The following is a 21,411-nucleotide window of genomic DNA, read 5'->3' as shown; positions in this document are numbered from 1 at the left end:
ACAGCATTTCAAGGAAAAAGAAGTCAGCAGCATCAATCAAGCTTTAACCTTGAAAACAAAAACAAGAAGAAATGGACCCATGCGGAGACAAACACCTGAAGCAAATCCCAGCATTCCCTCCTGTTTGAACAGTGACCTGATAAGATAGCCCCAAAGTTATCAGCACAAGATGAATTCCCAGAGGAACCCAGAGGAGGGGTTTCATCAGTGTAGCGGGTGGAAGAAAATCAATCTCTCAAACCACAAATAGTGACAAATAACCCCCGAAAAGTGAAGCAATATTAGCTGTAACCTCTGGAGCATTGCTTTTTCTTTTTTTTTTTTCAGTCAAAAATGAAACAAAAAAGAGTCTCAGACAGAGCGAACATTCTTTAAATCAATCATCACGGCCGCGCTCCCGTAAAAAAAAAAAGGGGGGGGGGGGGATTTAGAGAGAGAAGCTTTTAAAACGTCAACCGTGGACAAAGTTGCTTCAGTATCTACTGACTAAAACCAAAGTTTCCCTCCAATGTTTCTGAGTCTGGTGGCACCACAGAGAAGAGGAAGGCTTCCCTTTTCCTCTATTCCGTATGCACATATAGATTTGTATTTTCCTGGTATCGGAATCTCACTCCGTCCTCTCCATACACTGAATCGCTGCCCTTTCCTTCATGTCTTTTAAGGATTTCTTAGACAGGCTTCAAGGAAGATTTTCATAAATGTCCTCCTTTGCAAATCCGCCACAGCCCCCACGGCTCCAGTATCTGCATCTCAACAGTAAAGGTCACCAAAGGGGACTTATGGATGTGGAAAGGCTAAGCTGTGTGCACGGACGAGCGTTAGCAACTATCTGGAAATCAATAATAGAAGGTCTGATAATGAGCGTGTCGAATCACAGCCGCCCGCTCAGCCACAAGCATCCGCCAGACTTTGGTCTTTCCGGAAGGCCTGAGTGAGGAAAACAGGAGGAAGTTTGCACGAGTATTTCCGCGCACGCAGGAACGTAATCAGACCGAACACAAAAAAAACTGCGAGAAGGAATAATAACCATCCCTTTTTTGCTATTCCAGATTCATTTGTGTCTCCTTTAAACCGCGTTGCCGCATCAGTAGCGGAGGATTAAGGCGCGAGAGCTGTAAGACAATTCGGTAATGAAAAGGAAAGCAGAGTTTATAAGGAAGCACGGAAAGAGAAGACTTTGGTCCCCGAAAGTGTAAGCGGATTAGCTCCTCTTATTTTCAACATTTCCTCTTTGAAACACCCGTGCGCTAATCTCATTATAAGTGTCTGTCAAGCGTATTTGACAATTCATTTTAACAAGGCGCCGCTTCCTTCTCCCTCAACTCGCGGGCTCCCGCTCAAATGGAAGTACATGAGAGCCGCCTGCTGAACACACACCGGCTAACACGGGGGAAAAAAGTGCACGAAGCTCGGTACTTTTAATCATCTCTAACATGCACTAACTGACGTACGCTAATTTCAACAGTGTCTACCTTGAAATGTGTTCCCCACAACAACGGCGGCATTTTAACGACCTTGCACACAACGCTGGCCCGCACACGAATCAAGACCAGAGTTAGCTCGTCGCTCTTTAACACACTCAAGTGTGTGTGGAGGGAATATTTGCCGTTGACTGTACAAACATAGATACTGTAAACTATCGCGTTTTACTGCAAAAGACAAGAAAAAGGTTCAGTAGATAATGAAACATTTAGTTTCAAATATAGCTATGAGACGCTACAGATAATTAGCCTTTTGTTAATTGGGACGAACCAATCTCGCGTTCTTCTGAGTTGTTAGAATAAATTGTTTGCCTACAGAACATCATTATTTCATAACTGCTGAATGTGTTTTGAGTAACAACAACAATCCGCCCCCCCCCCCCCCCCCCCCCTTTTCTTTTTTTTTCCTTTTAACAAGAAATGTGAAAAATATCCTCAGGCATTATTTTTGAACTACTTTTATATAACAAGCTGACTCCATGAATATTACATCGGCTCCCCCGTTCGCAGCCTGTAATGCACCACCTCTTATCATGGATAGTGATATATGTAACTTTCAGGCGGCTGGGATGCCCTGCTAGCTAAACGTGGACTTAGATCATGACCCCTCGCGATCTCGATCTGTCTGTCACAGCAGTAATCTGACCATTGTGGGTAAATACTGCGAAAGGTCTTCAAGAACGATGAAGACCGGTACCTTAATCACGGCTAATCCCCAGTTGCCAGACATGTCTTGGAGGGACATGGGATGGACACATCACCCCAATTAGTAGCAGCTAAAGCTTTCAAACCTTGTCATTAGGAGTCCATAACCTTCCTGTCACTCAGCGGAGCTGCTGCAGCCTCTTATTCCTGCAGTTTGTCACATTTTCCTGCATATAAAAATATCTGCCGAGCGTTTCGCTCGGTGGCAGCAAAGTGTGGAAAACGGCAAATTAGGCATCTGCCGTGTTGCTACAGGCGTGAAACTTTAATAGGCTGATTTATGTATGAAAATTCCTATGAGCATTAGCACGCCGAGCAGAGGAGTCTTATGGCAGGTGGAGTGTACTCCACCCCTAATGTATTCTTCCAGGAAATGAAACAGGCATTCCAGATACCTTTATTTGTGTTAATAGATGATAGGGGCACACACATGCATTTGAATGTACTGAGCTATCAGCTCAGCATGCAGATAGCATCCCCGGTGTTTTAGTGCCAGAGAGGCCGCACCTGCCACGGCAGACAGTAGAGCATTAGCGGTTATCGCGGCATAAAAAAGAGCGCTGGTATTAAGTCTGCAACAATAAGAGCAGGGTCAAGGATGAAGTTGAATGACAGCTCCGAATGAATACAATTTCCCAGGACGAGATAAAGAGGGGTCTTGTACTCGGGCTAAAAATCCCAATAAAACATATATTTCTTTACTCTTCAGCTCTCTGTTCCGACATGTTTTCATTCTTTGTGCCATTCTCTAGCGAGGGGGTCAATAATTAAAGGAGGACAATGGCCACGCCGGGTGAGATTGATGGAGAGGATGGGCAGAACCTCCGCCGAATCAAAGCTATTCACCGCTAATGAAAATAAGAGAGAGCCCGCACTGTAAATCATCTTATGGCCTAATGTATTAGCGATAATGAATTCACGCAGCCACATTTAACCTTAGTTTTGCAATTCATTATATTTGAGATTAACAAGGGAGGGAACTTAAGTGAACTGTCTTCAGGGAATTACAGCGAGGGCCTCATTGTCAATCACGGATTGTGTTCCGATGTCTTTCATTAGGCCTGGTGGAATTAAATAAGACTTTCTTTTAATGGCGGATGGCTCTCCCATTTAACGCTCCTCTTGCTCTCCCAAGATGGTTAACTCTTCATTACCCAAATTAAAAGCATCCATCTCGCCCGGCTCCTGCCACATTGCCATGACCTCTACCTGTCAAAACTTTCATGTAAGCTCTTGAGTGATGGATGATACCCCCGGACCCCATTGACAAAATTATCCAGCGACTGTCCAACCCTCTCTGATCCATTCAATCCATCTCCCCAGGCTACATCCCACTAGCTATGATACAACAATGAAGCCGAGTCGCTAATTTACTCTCATAGAAATTAGAAACTACCTTTTAATTATATGCCTGGGAGTGTTCTGAGGGTTCATGGGGATCACCCCCGAAGCTTTTAACTCAACTTTCTGGGGGTTGATCGTTCATACGCTTCAAACGTGTTATTTCAGGGGTCGTTCAACACACCTAGGGCCAGAGGGAATTTCAGGAGCTTCGGGGAATTGGAAGGAAAGAAAGTATTGAAATCACTTTTGAAGGTCAGGGTCATTCCTGAAGGACATAATTGGATAGAAGCACACTTAAGAGACCCATCCAAAAATCCACACTCCAAGTTGTGGAAATTAGGATGTATCGCGATAGCTGAATCTGAACACCATGTCGTACATGTGGGCACCTAATCAGTGGAGCAAACACAGATACGTGTTCAGATCTGCAGATGCATCACGCCACACTTTTTACAGACGGACTCTGTTGACAAAGGAAGTTCTCTGAAGCTCCCTCTCTTTCCTCCTCTATTTGCATCACCTTCAGACACATGTAAATATTCAAACGCAGGCCACTCGTCATACATAAAACATGATATAAGTGGTCCCATTCTTGTCTGACCTCTTGTCCCCCTGCTTCTATCCCAGACAGATGTAGATAACACTCCAGACACACCTCACTTCCTGAGAGGAGAGTTATGGCTTCCTGGGAGAGGCACTGCCGTCCCCCGGAGCCCCGAGGAGTCAGACAGCTACCTATGGAGAGGGCACGTCTCTGACTTGTAGACCTGCTCTGAGGCTTCTCCTCTCACTTTGAGATCCTTCGTGTACCTGTCAGGGGGTCAAAAGGGTACGCTCGCTGCAGACAGCCAAACGGCGCTGTGTGTCTGGGAGTGTATGTGTTTGCATGTCTGCATGCTGGTGTGTGTGTGTTTGTGTGTGACACCCCCCCCCTCCTCCACGGTGACAGATGCCAGGCTGTTTATGTGTGAGGCGCAGGAGGGCCGGGTGGGCAGGTGGGACGCAAGTGGAGGCAAGTGTGCGGGGGTCTGCGGTGGCTGGGTTTGAGTAGCGCGGCGTGAGAGACCGCACTTGTCAAAGTGTGCAGACATGCGTGTGAACGCATTTGCATACACGGGCATATGTGCGCGCACGTGCCTGTACCTCGGCGAGCTTGACAGCGCGGAGAGTCAAAACGAAAACCTGTGCTCTCCACTTCCCCCCAAAAATGTACCGTCCCAGAACCACAGCACGACAGATGGGGCAGCGGCGCCGCTGCTCTGGCAGGCGAGCAAATGATGAGCTAATGGTAGCTAAGGAGGCGGCCGCGGTCGCCCACGGCTTATTCGGGATTATGGCTCAATCACGGAGGTTTAGGGTGCTTAGGTAATTATTTAATCAAAGAGTGGACGTGTCAATAGAAGTCGACGACAGATTAATTATGAGTCAGGGATGACTTTAATTCATCGTGTTTTACTGCTCCTCTGCCACGAAGTTGGCAGGGGGGAGAGTTGATGGTGTGAGGGTGAGTGACGGTTCCGGTGGAGTCGACGTGGACGGACCCACTGCTGGTTCGTTACGTTATTGCTCTTCAGATATATCGTTTTTTTTTAGTTTAGTTTAGGGGCCCTGCACAGAAGAAATGTGTCCAAATGTATACAGTAATATTCCCGAGGGCACCCCCCTCTGGCTGGTGGCTCAGCCCCCTCTGGCTGGTGGCTCAGCCCCCTCTGGCTGGTGGCTCAGCCCCCTCTGGCTGGTGGCTCAGCCCCCTCTGGCTGGTGGCTCAGCCCCCTCTGGCTGGTGGCTCAGACTATAAAAAAAACTGTGAATGCTGCACGTCTGTATGTCGGAATGAGGTCCAGCCTGCACCGGTTTATATGAGGAGATGGGCGGCACATCTCCAACAAGCGCGACACCACAAAGTTGGCGTTAGCTTCGCACTTGCTCTCAAGAACAGTGACAAAAATAAAACATCTCCAACAGCGCAGCTGGCCAATCATGGTGTGAAGTAAGTGTGAATGTTCGGCTCGTTTGCTTGGACACAGACGCCCCCCGATCTTATGTCGGAAAGAATGTGGGGTGGGGGGGGGTTTCCAACGCTGTTGACTGAAGATTCTCGCCTCTCGAGCCTTCTGTGACAGCTCTAGAAGAAGATGCAGGCAAATTACAGCGTGGAGATGGTGCGTGAGTCACCCGGCCCACCGTCAGTAACCTGTCATTATTTATAGCAGACCAAAGAAGATGAAAACGCTGGTGAATTCTGCCTTCGTTACCACTAACAGCTTTCTACTAATAGCCGTCATTTGCTGCAGCAAGGCTCCCGCGACCCGGTTGCAGCGATGATGTACAAAACAGACAAGCACATGACCCGGGGAAGTGGCTCATTCACACTTCGATCTTTTAAGTGTTTAAGCTTTAGTTTGAGTGAGGAATCTGTCTTTGTTGGGTTTCGCCCGTCTCGGCAGCCTGGATCCAGAGGCTCCGTGAGGCTTGGTGTTTGCTGATTCTGGGGATTCCCCCGCATGTGCTCTATCCAGTCCTTCTGTTTCATTTGGCTGATGGAGAACAGGATGTGAAGTTTACACCAGCGCAGAGAAACGGGGGCAAGTTGAGACACAGGGATGGCCGTTCCTGGTAAACTCCCTGATCATGTCACAGGAGAAGAGAGATAAATAGCGAAGGGAAAACAAGCGAGGGGAAGCTGGCTATTTTTCTAAAAGCTCCACGGAAGTTGCTAATTATATCCAGTCGGAGACCTGTAACCTCGGCAGGGCCGCACACTGACATACATCCACCGGCATGTACGCTCACACTCATTGTTGCTGAGGCCTAACCTCTGCCGGCCCTGCGGTTCCACCCGAGCAACAACCAAATTAGAAGGCTGGAGCGTAATAGCATCCCCTGTCTTTGCTGCTGTTAAAGGCCAGTAATCTGTCATTTGCTCTGACATTAAGGAGAAGACGGATTTTACAACAAGATATTCATGTCGATGATGTCGTGGAGACCAGCAGAGCACGTGGGTTTCCGAGGGGTTGATTGAGGGCAAGCTGTCACGCCTGGTAATACGGAGGCTGAGTCTCACAGCCCCCAGCCCCAGGCGGGCAGATGGTAGGGTGGGCAGAGCAGGGCGAGGGTCTCCTGTCTCTGATTCTCAGCTGCACTTGCAAGATATGTCTGAAACACGCTGGCAGATATCCATGTCCTTCAACTCCTTCTGCACCCCTAGCGTCTCCACCCGAGCCAGCTGTGTCTGCGCGAGCTCGCCAGGCTCCGACAGCAGGGATCAAAACAGCAGACGAACCAAACGTGACACCGACCACCATCAAAACGGCCACGGCGAGGCTCCCACAGCTACATCACAGGAGGCGCGTCGCGAGGAGGCGCCGGGCGAGCTGCGAGCTGTCTCTATCAAACGAAGCGAAGGCTAGCACATTAGTCAACCAGTCGTGTCGCACTGTGATGTTGCTTAACGCAATTAGTCATTGGAGACACGGCGGGAGCTGAACGTGAACCAACACGATCGTTGCTCAGCTTTGTTTTCAGATTAAAGGGGAAAGTTCAAAGCTCTCAAACTTTGTTACCTTTCCTCTTTTGTTGTTTGCACGCGAGCTCACACAGACAAAAACCTCCCAAAGACGAGGGGATGAGAGCGAGTGAGCAAGCGGAAGGAAAAAAGTGAGAAGAAAAACAAGCCGGTGCGCGCAACGTGCGTGTATATTGATGGTTTACGTCCATATGGGCCACAGGCAGGAAATGTCTACCTTCCTGTTTGATAATATTGGACCAGCAGTAGCTCAAAGACAGTCAGGAGATGGGAAAAGGGATTTGATTTGTCTGCTTGTTTTAACTGCTTCACAGGTGTTCTCAATGAAGCAACCATTCACGGACCTGAGAAAATAAAATAGGGAGGGGGATGAAAGGATCGTTCGGAGGATAAAAGGGAGCAAAATATCAAAGCAGACAGATGGAGGAGCTCAGTCGATTGATAAATGCCTCTGGATCTGCTCCCAGTAGCAAAAATAAGGGTTTCATTTTGGTCTCAGTAAACAAGATTTCAGTTGAAAATCCCGAAACAACAACAGTAGTTCCACAAATGCTGTATCTGTCGGAAAGAAGAACAAGTCCGTAATGTGAACTGATACAGGCAGGTCAGTCAGAATAAAGTGTGGATATGATGGGCGTCACCAGGGCGACTAGCATCTGATCCCAACTGCTACCTTTTTTTCTCCTTTCAGATAAAAATGTCTCATCAGAAGCTGTTTTAGGAACCAAAAACCTTTGGAAATGAGAATATGTGAACATACGGAAATCTGATGACCAGTTTAGCCACGTGAGTTATTCTGGGGTTTATAAAGTTGCAGGGGGGAGTTTGGCTTCCCCCCTACAGGAAGCAGCTGGCAACAGCGCCGTCACTGAGGTCACATATGAGAGGTCAGCCAGAGAATCCTGGTGTTCATGCACACACACGCCCAATGGTCTTCCACACAAACAAACACACACACACACACATACACACACACACTGAAGTCCTGAGTGACACGTCCTGGCAGAGGAAGGTTACATCATGTAAATAACGGGGGGGTAGGGTTAGAGCCAGACTTTAATGACATCAGAACTGAAACCTGCTTCCGAGTCTTATGTCCAACACACACACACACACACACACACGCACGCGCGCACACACACACACACACACACACACACACCTGCCACTTACCAAGTGTTGAAACCATATTTATGTTAATACTGGACTTGATTGTGACATGTGGACTCAAAGTTCGTAGAACCGGCTCGCATGGCGAGCTGTTTTTCAGATATCTTTCTGGCTGACGGCGCAGCCTTGCTAACCATATGCCATCAAAAAGTGATTATTACGTTTGATTAATGCGTAGCACGCGCAATTAGGGGAATATAATTGAAGGCAGTGGTCTTCTTTGGCACCGCTCCCTGACGGTGGACATGTGCCGACGCGACTGGGGGAGTTAAAAGGGCCGAGCAGCTGCGGAGGCAGATGAGCCTTCTGCCGAAGCAGGAGGGGGAAAAAAGTTATATGCTGAAAGTATATTTCAGTTTATGGTTTATCTGAAGCCCCCAGATGTTGTGAACATGTGGGTGTTTTATATGGCAGTTAACAGCAGGTCATGCTCAGACCGCCATTCCCTCAGAAACAATTAATAACCCATAAACAGTCGAACGGCTTCTCCGCTGAGCATTAGGTTCACAACGGCTTCCATGCAGAGAAAAAAGGCTGTGAAAATCTGCTCTTTTTCTTTAAGGCGGGGGTCTTTTAACTTTCTTTCTTTCTTTTTTTTACAGCTCCCCCTCACTGCAGAACTGTAGCTGTATAAATAATGTGATTCATCCCGCCAGCTATGTGCGCACGGCGCTGAGACAGTAAACCGGTGGCGCTGCTGAACCGAGTGACCCGGCCTGTTGTTGTTTGCCTCCATCTGCACAACGCCGGGGCGGTTTATTACCGGGGCTTGTTCGAACACGGTACAAGTAAATATGGCTGGTTGTCTGGTGGCGTCTGATCTGATTACTGCGCTGTGAAAGGGTCCATTGAGCACAGGAATCTGGTTTTTGCTCCTCTTATAAATGCGTAAATGGATGATTAGATTGCAGCTTTGAAGGCAGATGGAGAATTCACAGCCGTCTAAATGGGGAATATGAACATAAACGGCTAATGTTTACGCCCAATCCAATATCTCCATCTTCACCTGCGCTTAAGGTTAAATGTATCAGACCTGTAACTGCTTGTCAGGTCAGACAGGGACGGCCTGGCAACGTTCTGAGGTGAATAAACAAAAGCTATTTGTATAAATAAAGTTTAGGCGGCGCTGATGTACAGGGTGGGTTAAGCCATCACCGCCTCGGGAGCCCTGAGATTCATCATCGCATGTGGCTGATACCTCACCCAGGATGCTCTCGCAGGGGTCAGGGGTCACGCAGCCATCAGAGGAAGCCATCAGTGAGTAGCTGACCCCTCCTCTGCACACCCCCCACCTTTCATCTGTCTCTCTGATTAGTTTGCCCATGTGACAGATAGCAACTTAAAATGAAACACCCCACGGACACCCTCCAGGGAGGAACGCTCAAGCATGATATATATATACACACATTTTTGCTGCTCGGCTAGCGAGCGCACTTTCAATTACAAGGAGAGGCCGTTAGATGTTGAGGAGTGACGGCGCAGAGCTCTGCCGGGCCTGTCGGCTCTGGAGAATGAATCCATCCACCTGGCTTCAGCTGGATTTGGATCCTTCGGCTTGTCTCTCATGTGTGATCGGTGTGTATCTAGCCTGCAGCTGCAGATGGAGCTCCGTTTGATGTGGACGGATCCGATAGCCATTCGGTCGCATTATGTAACGCAGTGGACGTAACGCAGCTTCAAAGTGAAGTTGGCACAGTTCAAGCTGCATTTCTGTGGGTTTGGATCTGTAAAAATAAGTTTGTGTCCAGACTAGAAGTCAGCCGGCTCCAACATAAATCACTGTCCGTCTTAACTCCCCTGCTGACTGTGAAATGTGGTCCTGGGAGCGTTTTTACCTGCTTATAGATGGATGAAATTACAATCGGTGCCACAGTGAAGTATTGTTGGTCGTCTTTCTGTCAGAGAAAACCTGAAAGTACAGTGACGTAGGTTTTGTTTACCTGGTTATCTTAATATAATTATAACGTTTACGAGTCATAACAACCAATTTAAACGTATCGCTCCTTCGCCACATCAGAGGCGACGTTCCAAACGTGCGTTACAGTGTTCTCAGGGTAACTGGTAGCCGCGACAGGCTTGATTTGGGGATTTGCCGTTGCCGTAGTGAAGTGTAGGCTGTGTGTTGATGAAGTCATCAGGGGGTGATTTGGCTGATATAGAAGGGGACCTATCGCTCGTCAGAAAACCATCCGCCGTGCTGATTGAGTCGTGCGCGGAGCCACTGGGATAATTTGCCACAAGCGGGCCGGCTCAATGGACTTTGATTGGCGCGCTGTATGCAGTCGAGGGTTGTCACTCAACGCTCGACTCGCCTGTTCGCACTTATGAAAGATTTGGATTCCACTTTGATTTTCTCACTTTGTCTTTTATCTTTTTCCTGTCAAAAAAACCCCAAAAAGGATCCGCCTCCTCTTTGGTCTCTGGCTTTCCTCTCGCTCCGCTCCTCCCTGCGCTTCCGTGGCCTCTCCCTGGCCTCAGCCTGGGGGCCCACTCAGCTCGCTGAAAGGTAACAAAATCTTCCGGAATGAAATCGCCGGGGCTGATTCGCTGATTTTCCTGTCAAAGAGGCGAAGGAGTGTATTTTCCCCGTCACAAAACAAAAGGTGTCCATTGCAGTGATCTGTGTTTTTTAAAAAAAAGAGAAGAAGAAGAAGAAAAGAAGAGGCCCCGCACCTGACCGGCGTATTTTAAAGTGCCAGTAAGATGAGAAGACGAGTGCACATGCAGTCACGTATCCTGCAGGAGGACAGAAAGCTTCTCTGAGGCACCTGTTCATATTCCTGTTAAGTTTGAAACTTTGAAACATGTGGCTCAGCCGGGGAGCTGTAACTCTGCCAAATTCCCCCAGTTCAGCTGTGCACTGGAACTTTTTAACACCCCACCAGTGAAAAATCACAACGGCGGCGCTCCTGCGCGGAGGAAAACTGCGTTCCCCTTCATTACCTTTATTCCGGAAAGAAAAAGGGAGAGAGAAAGGACGCGAGTATCTGCCAGGAGGCGCTTGGCAAAATACCTGCAGCGAGTTTCAAAACACCACCGGATCTCACTTCTGACTGTTTTGGCACCGCCGGGTGGAGGCGGAGGCCTCGGCGCTGACCATAACGCAGGTATGCCTAATCCTCTTTCATCTGCAGGCATCAAAAAGGAAGTATCTGTCCAAGTGAGGAGAGATTCTGCAGACTTTAAAGGCTGCTGGGGGATGGGCGTGTCGGGACCAACCCCGTCCTGCTCCTTATTATTCTTTGCACAGAGCTGTAAGTCTAAACAAGCCGCTTCCAGAGCAGCACCGCTGTGCACTCATGCTGGCTTCAGTGTTGTTCTGCTGTGGCCCGTGTACGTGCGTGCATGCACGAGGCCGCTGCACTGTTGAGATGACCCCCGCTTTCTTTCTATAGGGGCTTTCACTCTGCAAGAGCTCAGGCCCTGCACAGAAGCAGCCTGTGCTTGTACCTTGCCCCCCCCCTCTCTTTCTCTCTGCAACAGCTTGAGTGCTTCCAGCTGCCGACACTGAACACCGCCTCCCACACACACGCTCGTCGGTACAAAGCTGGGCCAGCATAGGACGCGCATGGACACATGCGCGCGGCACCTCCCTTATTTGGTCGCGATGGCTGCGAGAGCGCCTCGCCTGTTAGCGAGCGCCACGCGTTAGCACGCACCCTCCCGGACCCTCCCGCGCCTGTGCCCCTTCAGACAGGGTGGATATGGGGGATGATTTATTGTCCGTACCCATAATAGACCCTCCCGCCGAGAATGCGGCCGACAGGTAACGGGGCGCAGGAGGAGCGCCGGCGAGAAACGGCGTCGAAGCCAAACAAAGCAAACAAAAAGAGGAAACGACACGGAGATAGAACGTAGAGATCCATATCAGGGAAAGTGCCATAACTTGTATGTTAGAAATGCACAAGAAAACCAGAATCCAGGTGCACACACACACACACAGAGTCACATGCACACACACAAAGACAAAAGGTCCTCCAGAAGCAGCAGTGTGTCTCTCAGTCCTTTCATCATCTTATGAAATAAGAGGAGAGCACCAGAGGAACCTGTTGCTGGGCTATAAGACTGAAGCAGCCCAGGAAAAAAATGGTAATGCTAGTGATAGCGGCGGCAGGGGTCTGTCGGAGTGTAACCATAGCTGCTAAACTTGCATTCAGGCCCTTTCCAGGGCTGTTCTCGGGGTATGCAGACGACCCAGGGGCTAGAGTCTTAGGGAGGACTTTAAGCCTCTTTGTCAAGCTCCTCGGAGCTCAGGCGACCGCTGTGAGGAGGCCGAGGCATGCAGCTGTCTGGCAACAAGAGGCTCCTCATGGCGCTGACACCGGCCTGCGGTTCAGGGATGTGTGTTCCAGAGCGCGTACATATTTCACATTGTTCATCTGAACATGTGGGCCCGACTTGATCAAAAGGAGGCTGTTGGTAAAACGCTGATAAAAGGCGAGGCAGACGTTGTGCAGAACGCTGACGAACCTGAGCTCCGCAGGAACTTTTACACTAACTTTTTGTCTCAACACACCTTCATTAGAACAATTTATGGCATTTTCCTGAATAGCAGTGTTCTTTGCTCGCATATGTTGTTCTGAATTTGGAGTTGGAGCTGGTGTCAATGTTACGAGGGCAGTGCTACATTCATATACGGCTGTTTTCAGCAAGAATTCCAGTAAGAAATGGACCTAAACTCAGTAATAGCACCGAGTAGGATGTCCAATTTCACCACTTTAGTCATCTTGTGTTACTTTTTACGAACATAAAGGAATATTTCTTTGATAATTGCCTGACATAAACCAGGCTCCAATGCAGCTGCGATAAAATGACAAACTGCACATCAACGGTGGGGGGATATTGTTTTACTGATGCCGTCCCTCATAACGACCTGACAAAAGACTCTCACCACACTTCACCTTCATTTATTAGACACCTCAGACTCTTTTAAACAACGCTGTCGTCAGCGCGCCGCCGTCTCCTGCTGCAGCCATGTGACGTGGCCTGAGGACAACACGGTAAACCCGACCGCTGTCTCCCCACCCGGGTATTATCAGTGAAACCAACACCTCCTTTGGAATGCCTCAGAATCGCCTGGAGACATGGAGGAGCGGGTTTTATGAAGCCCGGCCCCGCGCCGCTCCAAATGAGCCGTGCTGAATTCTCCACCGCCAGCCGGTCCCGGGGGAGGCGGTTCGAGAAAACCCTATTATATTTGGGGGCAGGCAGCGCTCAAACTGACAGCAACTGCTGCGACAGCAAAGCCGGTTGAGAGAGGGTGAGGCATGTCTGCCGTGTCGTCGTGACAACAGGCGGAATTTCAGACGCGGGCACAAAAAAAACCTAAATACAAACCAGATTTTGCCCCCATCCCTTAGTTCTTCTGCACCCGACTCTCCTTGTTACATAAGGCTGCAACTTGAGATCATCTTGTGTCACAGGCCACTCCAGGTGGCCACGCCCCCCGCGGTAATTACAACGCACACTTGCTAAAAACGGCGCACCCGTGCGTGCGCGAAGAGGACCGCAAACCTGCCATTGAATGGCACTGGAACGGGGCAATTACTGCAGGGAGGCGGTCAAGAGTCTGGCCTCTGTCAGACCAACAGGGCAACGCACGGGAGGACACCACGTCACGAGTGGTGGCTTCAATCCGAAGGATAACGCGGAAAAGGTCAAGTCGGAGTCGGCGGATCACACATAATCACCTCCCAAACGCCGCCGCCGTATGGCGAGGTAGCCTCCTGACGAGAGACGAGAGAGAGGGAAGGAAATAAAGAGTGAAATAAGAGGAGAAGGAGGCATTATCATTGAAAACATCCCCCCCGCAGCAGATGTGCCGCTTGTCTTGGGCTGTGAAGAAGTGGCGTGTGACCCCGTTCACCTCCGGACTAATGAAAGATTGACTGACTGACTCACCTCGCCTTGCTAGCACAGACATAAACTCAGCCAAATATTATTGGATGCAGGGCCTGGAAATGATCTGGGAGCTTAAGGAAGAAGGGGGGAGGCACACCAAACCATGGTCTGACTGCAGGCCCTTAAAGTGAGCTAATCAAGAGGACGACTGCTGGTGTGAGAGGGGGGCAGAAGGAAATGAAACCAGAGCCGTTTGAGTCTGGTCGCATGATTTGTCATGGAACTGGTCTGGAGGTTGTAGGATTATCCTGGACCTCCTTTCAGATCACAGATCAGAGGGGAAATAATCTGCCCCACATACAGGCATACACACTTTATTTGTTGTGCTAACTTGCTTTTTATTAAAAAAAAAAAGAATCAGATTTTTCAGACTTTGATGGATCTGCCACTGATCTGTCGGGAGCTTTACCTCCCTTTACCAGGTCCCTCTTTTTGAACTGGCTATTTCACAGCGTAGGGTTGAGTCCAACATTAAAGGGATTAAAGCAGACATTTCTGAAGCGGATTCTCTTTCTGGCCAACCTGTTCTAACTCCTAGTTGGCAGATAATGAAAGCCTGGTCTGGGTCCTTGGGCTTGGACGTGACTCTATGGATGCTCCTCTGGTCTCTGCTCCACACATAGAGGCTGTTTCATCAGTGGGATTCCCCCAACATGTTTGGGTTAGCTTTAGCGGACCGTCTGTCTAAATAAACGGTTGGTTAAGGCAGTGAAGGTGCATCAAAGAATTCATCAAAGCCACAAAGTGACGGGAATCTCGTCTTGGGTAACTAAACTAAATCGTTCTAATTAAATGGCCATGTTTTTAGGCACTAGCTGCATTTCCATTTTTCACACATTTTGCTAATGCACAATTGTGTTTTGTACGTGTTTCCATTGAAGGGTGTTTTGATCGCAAGCTTCATAATTCATGTGAAATCTCATCCCAAGAGACGCCGCTGGAAGAAAGATGGACGACATTCGTAGTTACATCGGCGGCCGTTGCCTTGACAATAGTTTCTATTGTCAATATGAATTTGTAGCGCTAATAAAATATTCGGTCTCCTCCTCGGTCCATATTTACTGTTCCGCCACGCGGTCCCGTTAACCGATACGTCAACACATAAACACAGCTTTGACACTTTCGCGGTATATTTTTACATCAAAAATGTCTAAAATTCCGCCTCATGAGCGGCAAAACCTTTGAGCGGTTTTTGAAAGGTTATCTGAAATACAGGTGTTCCTATGGAAACCCAGCTGCTGATCAACACGCTGGGTTTACGAGATGAGGAGATCTTTTCAACGGATGTTTGAGGCAAGCAAAATCACCCAGTGGTGCTGCCCCACTGAGTGGGTGACAAATAAATACAGATATATTAGTCGTCAACTTTTTGAAATGATCTGTGTGAGATAAGAATGTCTGACCACCAACTTCAGCAACGCTGATAAAAAGGGCTAAAAGTGTCCCAAACCTTTGTTATCCGTCCCTGCAACAGCTTTCTATTAACATTCAAATGAAACCGAATGTCTTGGGAGATTATTTGTTCATTTGCCGCCCTGAAATGCGTCTGCATTGCTAGCTTAGTTCCCAGCTGGCTACTATTTTCAATCAGCTGAGCGAGGAAGGAAATTGCAAATAAAATTCCGCCCCCCCCCCCATTCCCATGATACCTCACTACATTATTTGTTTGGTTTTAATTTGAACCCCCGCCTCGACCCTATAAGACAGCATGAAACATGCATACAAATCTTCACTTGTGCGCAATGACACACATATAAACATGCTAGCACGTCACTCAAGACTTCCTGTGGCGTGTGGAATCTGTTTTACATCAAATCAACCTTCATCCGGCCCGTCAGTGGTCAATTTTTATACAGAAAGCCAGAGATTACATGCAGAACTCGGGCAGGGCAACCTTGGTTTGAGTGCATAAATCATTGACAGGCTGCGCGTTGCTCCGTATTCGGGAAAGCCCACATGTGATCCCAAAAGCATCCAGTAATGAATGTATGTGCTGGAGGTCACAGAGCCGGCGAAAGCAAATAAACTGGGCTGAATGCAAACAGGCTGCGCATCTGCCTGCGAGAAGATGATTGGACACAATAATTAGACGAAGAAGTCGTCGTTTTTGGCAGCTCCTCTCACGCAGAGGCCATAAATAAGCTCTGGGAGGGTTTGTGTTTTCAGTCAGAAATAAACCCCACAGAGCGTTCAAAATAGAATATTAGATGCTGTGAATACGGGAGTCATTGATTCATGATCAATGGAGAGAAGATCAGAGGATTAGAATTGACAGAAAAGCAATTGCTCTTTAAAAACATGCTGTTGTTGTTGTTGTTTTTTTTAATGTTACGAGAAATTACCTTCTCAGACAAGTTAGCTGGCAGAAAGGCAAATTATGCTTCAACGGATGAATTAAGTTCTCCGAATCACGCGCAGCAGCCTTAAATCATCGGTTGTCAAAATTAATGGAGAAGGTTCTTCTTTTCAACATCGGGACAGGACACGACTTTATCTGCCACATCCAATTAGTCGCACTGCATCTTCGGGGATGCCTTTAAAGTGTCAGTCAGGAGGCCGTAAACATTGTCTTTCAGCAGCAGTCCCACCTCGAGGAGGGGGGGGGGGCTCTAAACAACAAAGTCAGCGCTTTGATATCTCTGCTTCTCACCTTCCCATAAAACACCGCCGCAAAACACTAACGCATCCCTCTTTTTTAGACTTTACGGCCTCTCCTCACACTATTACCCATGATCACACAATCAGCGTCGGGTTTTACGACCGTGAAAAGAGCGTAGGGGCGCGCACGCGTGGGGGGAGGGGCAGAGGGTGAGGGACGTTTTGGACAGGTGAGAAAAAAAAAAAGCCCCCCCTCCCAAAAAAAGGGGAGGACAGTTGCGTCACACGCACGTACAAGTGCACACAAACACAAACCTGCCCACCCCTGACTGCTGTGTCTTGCCCCCCCCCCCCCCGCTGCCCTTAGCTGTTTCCTGGATTCCAGATGACGTCCTGACAGGAGGGCTGAGTGAGTGGAGGTGAGGCTGTGTGATGACAGAGCAGCCTCTTTATCAGTGACCAGCACACCGCCAGCTTGCTGTTTGAAGATTAACGGGCAGATTGGAGCCCAAAACTGCCGCCGCCCCCGTGTGACACCCCCTCCCCCTCCTCCTCCTCCTTCCCCCCTCTCTTTTTTTTTAAACATTTCGTTTATTTATTTGGGTTTTAACCCCTCGCTCGCCGGCTGCTGAAGCTCTCCGGGTTTAATGTAATTGGCCTATTTCCTGAATGTGAAGTTCCTGCTTCGCTGTAATTTACTGGGACTTTTATGGGCTGTGAGACAGGTTCAATGGGAACCAAATGGAGAGGCAACACAGGAAGCTCTGGGCCGGACAACCTGATACTCATCAAGTCAACCAACCCGGACGCAGCACAATGAAGTGACGAGACTGGCCGCAGAGACTTGCAGGGCTGCTGAGGGATCTGAGTGCTAGCATGTAACCGGCCTGCACAAGCCAGTCGGTACCTCTCCATACGTCTTTGTCCCAGTATACGTGCACAGAAGTGTAACTGATTTATTGTCTCTGCTACCAAGAGTGTAACTCAGTAAGTTTTTCAGCTTGTTAGGGTCATTTAATGGCAGACTTCAAAACCGTAAGCTAACTAGTTAGCAAGCAACAAATAGCCTGGCAATGAGCAGCGTTGCCTATTGGTTTACCTTTTTGATGATTAAAACTTCAATTTCCATGAGGCTAACATGTTTACATGCACTTTAACATTCCAGTTTTGGTAGAATACTTTGATTTTTGCTAAAGGCACAGAAACAGGCATCATTCGAACAAGTGAATGTTTTAGCAGGTGTAAAGCTTCAACCTCCTTTTTATTTTGTTGATTATTCTGTTTAGTAGCCCACATAATTGCCGGGCACTTTTCTCTCAGCAGAAAAGACGCGTTGAGATCCAACTGGTTTTATCACAACATCTCATGGCACGCAACGCGACAAAGCAGATATTTTGCTCTTTGATGTCTGCCAGAGTAAATGGACTATCGATGCGGAGTACAAACACTCCTCTATGCTAATTCTCCTCCGGGGCTCTTTGATGGCATCAGTTGTATATTTGAAGTGTGTTTTGAAAAATTGCATCGGTGAGCCATCCAAATAGTTAGAATTAAAGCCTTTTCACTCACAACACCTCCCCAGTCACGTGCACGAGGGCTTCTAGATTGAGAAAAGAGTGCTCAGTAGTGGCTCAAACTGGCGCATAAATAACCGGCAGCAGCACGGGCGAACCAAGCCGCCGCGGTGGCAGCGGTCCAGTCGGCTGCCAGGTGACATCATTTGGCATTGTTTCAACACTCCATTTGTTTGATTGTGCTGATTGTCCTCCCACATTCACTCGATCAAGTGGGTCTCTATTTTGTGTGCCCGGTTGTTTCGGTAGTCCAGGTGCAGCGCGCTTGTGGAGGCTTCCTGTCCCCCCAGAGGTCCTTTCAATGCCTCTCCCGCCGCGGGTATTGTCACAACCCCACAGTGCATCTGAAAAGAAGCAGCAGCCCTCTGTAAATGTCAAAGAGGTGACTTGTTTTTAACTGTTCGTGGGCACTTGGTGTGTGTGAGTGCACCGTCGGGTCCACGGTGTGGCGCCCCCTGTTGAAATTCGATGGTGGGATTGGGACTGTTTTTAAAATGCACAGAGAACAGGCTTGCATTAATTTACACCTGCTTCCTTCCTCCTCAGTCAGCCCGCTTTGTGATTGGCTACAATCTGTTCCTTGTCACGAGTCACAGAGTCCTGACCTGAGAGTCGTTGGCTCTCCCCACACACATCAAAGATTTTGCTTCTAAATGCTAATATTTATGATTGTCGGCCCCTCATATAGGACACCACGGGAGAACTTTATAAGACAACCTTACCAAGCTAACTGGGCGTTAGCCTTCCTTGGTAGGGAAGGGGGCAATCAGAACAAAAACAGCCCCGATTATGATGATATGTACATCCTGATGTACATGAATAGATCTTTTGAGCATCCTACGTGTTCTGTAGTTCCTCATTCCTGCGTTGAGCAGAAAAGATCAACATAATGGCAGATTGTAGCATAAAGTTGGTATTTGTGGCGCTACGACACTTTCCAGAAAACTTAACACTTGCCAGCAAAGCGGCAAATTTATATTTCATCCTTGAGGTGCAATTGTATCACTCACAATAAAGCCGACAAATGTGTGTTTTAGCAGCACAGCAGGACAATAAGGCGAGCGAGGCTAATGGCTATAGCATGAGCGAGGAGACAAAAGAGAGACGGAGGCGCAGATGTGATGTCATGGCAGGTTCAATCAGACCATCTGAGCGTCTCAGCAGACGGACGAAGACAAAGTCCAATTTGTCCAACAGTTTCTCAGACACGTGTGCTTCCTGCTCAGGCCCTGCGTTCGGACAAATATTCACCATTTTCCCGCGTGACCGCCGGTGGGAAAGATGTCCTGATCTTTTCCCCGTGGGTTGAGTTCGTCAACAATTAGAGTGACTTCCCTCACCCCCGCCACACCCCCAGCGTGAGCTTTCAGCAAACAGGAGGGAAAAACGAGACCTTGTCCCTTGTCCTCCCGCTGTCTCGCCTTTTTTAAGACACCCGCGGCCTTTTCTGTTGTACACACGCTGCAGTCTGGCGGGCGGCTCGCGGGCGCCATCCAGTTAGCTGGGTATTTTGGTCGGTGTGAGTGGGCAGCGGTGTCATTCTGCGAGCTTTGAGCTCAGTGGTGGGAGAGCTGTGAAAAGCCGTCACTAACAAGCGGAGAGATTCCCTCCCTGCATCCCACAGCCAGATGGTGAAGCTCCGAGGAATCAGAAACCTCCTTTATAGTCCGACAGAAACACGGGGGAATCAAACGCACCGCGGACGAGCTGCACAACATCTCAGCTCCTGTCGGTGATGAAAACAGCCGTTCGTGCGCAGTCATTTTAGAATTTAGTATCCCGTAAAAGCAAGGAAAGGAGGGAAAAGTGCTCCTGAAGGCCGGGGTCACCGCTATTCCTCGACCTCCAATATTTGACAGTTAGTTAACAAAATAAGACTAAAGTCAACTATCTGTGTTTTATCAGTAAGTGTATACAGACCAGAGACCTTTCAAATCTAAAGTCGGGAACACATGCCAACGTATTTACTTGATCATGTACAGATGGAGGACAACAAGCTGGACCCCGGGGAGGCGTCCTGTTCCTCAGCTGGAGGGGACATCACCAGCAGCGCTCGCTCACCTCCAGACGTGCATCTGGATCCTGTCTCCGACAGGCTCATCTAGTTAGCTGACCTGAGTGCTGGTGGTGGAGCCATGCCATAAAGAGTTAAAATGATAATAAAAACAAAATAACTCTACACACACACACACACTTTCTCTCTCTCTCTCTTCCTCGTACTTGCGATTCATAAATAAAAGACATTAAGATTTTCAGCCACATTTGCTCACTTTTATCAAAGTAAATTTGAATCTCAAGCCATAAAAATACTTTATTTTTCTTTGTCTAGGTGGCAAAACAGACACCAGAGCTCCGCATGTGCCCTGCGATCGGTATCAATTCATGATTTCCGGGCTGAGGTGAAGTCCAAAAGTTCGCTGAAATGAGACAGCACCTACTGGCAGCCACAGAATCACCTCCCGTCCCATCTGCCTCCAAATAACACCAAAAAAATAAAATAAATAAGTGAAAATACACCCGCTCTTTATGCCTGCCTCCGCCCGTGGCCTAAATTATGACAAGCTTGATTCATGCTGGTGCAGTGCCAGTGGATCGCCTGAGGATGCCCCCGGGTGTCTGAGCCAGCGTATCCATTAGCTACCTGTGTCGGCTGCTCCTCCGAGGTGTGCAGACACTGATGTCTGCCTTTCTTTCCTTTAAAGAGATCCCCGAGCCACACGCACTCTCTCCATCCCTCTCCATCCCTCTCTCTCTCTCCATCCCTCTCTCTCTCTCTCTCCATCCCTCTCTCTCTCGAAGCTCACCATCTGGCTAAGGATTGAGCACCATCCTGCAACAGCCTCCGATGGTCTGACCACTTAGCCCTTTTCCTGTCACTCAGCCTCATCAACAACCGCCCTCGGCACAGGTGGCATTCCCTTATTCCTCCTCCATTGGGGGAAGAAGTACTGACAGAAGGTTTGCGCTAAACACGGTACACTGGGAAAATAATAATAATAAAACATGCATTTTAATGCATGACGCCTGTCGGTGTTTGAATCAGCTCTTTTGGCTCACAAGGGGGTGAGATATTCTCCTCTGGTGTGCTTGAATGTCCCTACTGTAGCCCAGA

The 21,411-nt window shown here is 48.6% G+C and overlaps 2 long non-coding RNA genes across 2 annotated transcripts; both read left to right on the top strand.

Moving 5' to 3' along the window:
• The first annotated feature begins 7,129 nt into the window (after positions 1 to 7,129).
• LOC115248919 (uncharacterized) lies at positions 7,130 to 7,822 on the top strand. Its single transcript, XR_003887647.1, has 3 exons — positions 7,130 to 7,218; positions 7,371 to 7,660; positions 7,748 to 7,822. It is a non-coding gene; the product is annotated as an uncharacterized lncRNA (long non-coding RNA).
• Positions 7,823 to 10,707: 2,885 nt separating this feature from the next.
• On the top strand, positions 10,708 to 20,749 carry LOC115248920 (uncharacterized). Its single transcript, XR_003887648.1, has 3 exons — positions 10,708 to 11,333; positions 20,282 to 20,446; positions 20,629 to 20,749. It is a non-coding gene; the product is annotated as an uncharacterized lncRNA (long non-coding RNA).
• The last annotated feature ends 662 nt before the right edge of the window (positions 20,750 to 21,411 follow it).

Source organism: Takifugu rubripes, chromosome 2 (genome assembly GCF_901000725.2).
Source record: "Takifugu rubripes chromosome 2, fTakRub1.2, whole genome shotgun sequence".
In the NCBI taxonomy this organism is placed as follows: domain Eukaryota; kingdom Metazoa; phylum Chordata; class Actinopteri; order Tetraodontiformes; family Tetraodontidae; genus Takifugu; species Takifugu rubripes.
Note: the sequence above shows the minus strand (reverse complement) of the source record. Positions and strands in the feature narration are given on the sequence as shown.